Consider the following 4,618-nt stretch of genomic DNA (forward strand, 5'->3'; position numbering starts at 1 on the left):
AAAGTCAAAAGTGCACATATATTTATGGCAATACATCTTTCTGTAAATGTTCAGTACATTCAGAGCATTTTAAAAAAATTCACATTTCTGCTGTTTCCATGGCAACGGCAGCCATTTTGAAAATTTCAAAGTCAAAAGTCTCATCTGTACTTGGCAGTTAACAATAATATCAAGTTTCATTAAGTTCAAAGCATTTTGAGAAATTTTGATTTTTTTGCAGTTTCCATGGCAACGGTGGCCATTTTGGAAATTCCAAAGTCAAAAGTCTCATCCAGACTTGCCAGTCAACTATCATATTAAGTTTCATCAATTTTGGAGCATTTTGAAATTTTTGAAACATTTGATCCTGTATCCATGGTAACAGAGTAGTTCCAATGATTGTCATAATCATTCAAAACCTGTATATAGTGGACAACTATATTGTATAAAAATTTGATGATTTTAAGTTCAAGCATACCAAAGTTATTCACCAAACCCGGAAGTTTTTGGAGCATTTTGACCTTTTTGCATTGTTTCCATGGAAACGGCAGACATTTTGGAAATTCCAACGCCAATTTCCACATCTACCAAAGTTGCTCATCGTTATGCTAGAATTTCAAAAATTTTGAAGCATTTTTATATTTTTGAAATTTTTGGTGTAGTATCCATGGCAACATAGTAGTTCCAATGATTGCCAAAATCATCCCAAACCAGTATATGGGTGGCACCTTCATTGTATTAAAATATGATGATTCTGAGTTTAAGCATCTCCAAATTATTCCAAAAAAACAAAAAGTGGAATTTTTCACAATTGTTCCGTTTCCATAGAAACGGCAGCCATTTTTTCTGGTCTTAGACCCTACTGCAACCCGCAATTTTGTGTTCCCTATTATACTTAACTATCATTAAGATTGGTTCCATTGGCTCCGAGAAAAGTGGCGGACAAAATAGTTGGAAGAATAATAATAATAACAAAGAAACAGAGGAAAAGCAATATGTCACCCGACATTGTCGATCGGGTGACATAATAAGAAAAAAAAGAAACGTAGAATAACAATATGTCACCCCAACTCCGTTGAGGGTGCCATAATAAAAAGAAAAAAAAGAAACGTAGAATAACAATATGTCACCCCAACTCCGTTGAGGGTGCCATAATAACTAGATTTGTAATTGCTAGCAATAACGGATGGCACCCTTCCCCCATTGCCAGGTGAGCGGCAGCCATTTTGAAAATTCCAAAGTCAAAAAGTGCATCTACAGATGTCTAGTAACATTTTTGCAAAGTTTCATTAAGTTTAAAGCATTTTGAAATTTTTGATATTTTTGCTGTTTCCATGGTTACGGCGGACATTTTGAAAATTCCAACTTCAAAATGCAACTCTGCTTATGCTAGCTACTATTCCTGTAAAGTTTCATCCAGTTTGCAGCATATTAATTTTTCTGTTGAAATTTTTGACCTTTTTGCATTGTTTCCATGGTAACAACAGCTATTTTGGAAATTCCAACTTCAAATGCCACATCTTACAATGTTGCTCATCGTTACTGTGAAGTTTCATGAAATTTGGAGCACTTTGAGATTTTTAGAATTTTTGGTGTAGTTTCCATGGCAACAGAGTAGTTCCAATGATTGCCAAAATCCTCCAAAACCTGTATATAGTGGGCAGCTCCATTGTATTAAAATATAATGATTCTGAGTTAAAGCATATCCAAACAGTTCACCAAAACCAAAAACTAGATTTTTTCACATTTGTTCTGTTTCCATGGAAACGGTAGCCATCTTGAACCATTCCATGGTTACTGCAACTCTGCACGTGGGGGTCCTTATTATAGTAGAGTTCCATCGACATTGGTCCATTGGATTTCAAGAAATCCCCTGGACAAAATTTGTTGCAAGAAAAAAAATAAGAACTAGAATTGCCATTGCAAGCAATAGCGGATGTCACCCTGGTCCACCAATTGCCACTAAGCGGCAGCCATTTCGAAATGTTAACATTAAATTAACTAATTTACTTTACAATGCATCAGTTTGCAAATTTTTACAAAGTTTAAAGCATTTTTAAAATTTTGATGTTTTTACTGTTTCTATGGCAACGGCGGCCATTTTGAAAATTCCAAAGTCATATATACTTCTGCTTCATATTGTACTCCCCATAATATTTTACAATCATATAACATTTAATAGCTGTACAACACTAATGTTCTGGAATGTTCCATCACATTTTCTCATTTTGATGTTTTTGCCTTGTTTCCATGGTAACGGCAGCCATTTTGGAAATTCCAAAGTTGAATGCAACATCTAGATTTGCCAGGCAACGTTTCTGTAAATGTTTTATATATTTTTAAAGAATTTCCAAATTTTTGATATTTTTGATCAGTTCCTATGGCAACATGGTAGTTCCAATGAATCTCAAAATTATCCAAAGCATGTATATAGAGGACAGCTACATTGTATAAAAATATGATGATTAAATGTTTTGTTATAGTTAAATTATTCACCAAAAACTAAAACTTCATTTTTTCACTCTTTTTCTGTTTCCATGGTAACAGTAGACATCCTGGAAGTGCCAACCTCGACTGCACTTCTGACAATGGTCATTAACATTCTGGTATAGTTCCATTACAATTGGTCCATACGATTCCAAGAAATAGTATGGACAAAATGTGTGGAATAATAATAATAAGAATAAAAAAAAGAATCGTACAATAACAATATGTCACCCGACCTCCGTCAGGGTGACATAAAAAAAAGAAACGTAGAATAACAATATGTCACCCCAACTCCGTTGAGGGTGCCATAATAAAAAGAAAAAAAAGAAACGAACAATAACAAGATGTCACCCCAACTCCGTTGAGGGTGCCATAAAAAAAGAAATGAACAATAACAATATGTCACCCCAACTCCGTTGAGGGTGCCATAATAAAAAGAAAAAAAAGAAACGAACAATAACAAGATGTCACCCCAACTCCGTTGAGGGTGCCATAATAAGAAAAAAAGAAACGTAGAATAACAATATGTCACCCCAACTCCGTTGAGGGTGCCATAACTAGATTTGCGATTGCAAGCAATAGCGGATGGCACCCTTCCCCTATTGCCAGGTGAGCGGCAGACATTTTGAAAATTCCAAAGTCAAAAACCGCAACTACAGATGTCTATTCACATTGTCGTTAAGTTTCATCAATTTTGAAGCATTTTGAAATTTTTGAAATTTTTGCTATTTCCATGGTAACGAGAAGCATTACCTAAATTCCTAAGACAGATAAGGCATTGACATATGCCATGGTACATATCCATAAAGTTTGATTGGTTTCATTCAAAATTTTAAAAGAAAATACAGCTTTTATGTGTTTTCCCATAGGGCCAATGTTAAACATTTCTCCTGTTTCCATGGCAATGGCAGCCATTTTGAGATTTCTAAGTATTGTTGGTACCTCGGGGCCCCACCACCAACATTTGCAACAAGTTTCATTAGGTTGGCACTTATAACGAAAGAGTTAGAATTTTGATTATCTTTTACATTTTTTTAGTTTCCATGGTAACCGCGGCCATCTTGCACATTCCAAAGTCAGGTGTACAACTTCACATGGTGGACAACATTATAGCATAGTTCCATCAAGATTGGTCCATCCAATTCCAAGAACTGCCATGGACAAAAAGTGTGGAAGAATAAAAATAAGAAAAAAAATAATAAGAAAAACTAGATTTGTAATTGCTAGCAATAACGGATGGCACCCTTCCCCCATTGCCAGGTGAGCGGCAGCCATTTTGAAAATTCCAAAGTCAAAGACCGCATCTACAGATGTTTATAAACATTGTTGTAAAATTTCATCTCGTTTGGAGCATTTTGAAATTTTTGCTGTTTCCATGGTAACCGTTACCATTTCCAAAATTCCAAAGACAGGTGCCACATTGGTACATGCCATGTTACATATCTATAAAGTTTCATTGGGATTGATGCTATATTATTCAAGAAAATGTAGCTTTTATGTGTTTTCCCATATGGTCAACGTTAAACTTTCGCCCTGTTTCCATGACAATGGCGGCCATTTTGGAACCTCTTGATATTGCATGCACATCTAGGCATATCAGGTAACACTTCCACAAAGTTTCATCCACTTGGGTCTTATAATGAAGAATTTTGAATTTTGAAAATTTTTCACATTTTTGCAGTTTCCATGGAAACGGCATCCATCTTGAACCATTCCATGGTGCCTGCAACTCTTCACCTAAGGGTCCTTAATATAAAAGAGTTCCATCAACTTTGGTCCAATGGATTTCCATAAAACTCCTGGACAAAATGTGTGGAAGAAAAATAATAAAAACTAGATTTGCCATTGCAAGCAATAGCGGATGGCACCCTTCCCCTATTGCCAGGCGAGCGGCAGCCATTTAGAAGATTACAAAGTCAAAGAGTGCATCTACACATTCCAATTATCATTTTTATTAAGTTTCATTAAGTTTGGAGCATTTTGAATTTTTTGACATTTTTGCTGTTTCCATGGTAACGGCGGCCATTTTAAAAATTCCAACTTCAAAAGTCAACTCTACTTATGCGAGTGACCATTTCTGTGAAGTTTCATCCAGTTTGCAGCATTTTTACTTTTTTGAAATTTTTTGCATTGTTTCCATGGTAACAAAAGC

Source organism: Mytilus edulis, chromosome 2 (assembly GCF_963676685.1).
Source record: "Mytilus edulis chromosome 2, xbMytEdul2.2, whole genome shotgun sequence".
NCBI classification, from domain to species: Eukaryota; Metazoa; Mollusca; class Bivalvia; order Mytilida; family Mytilidae; genus Mytilus; species Mytilus edulis.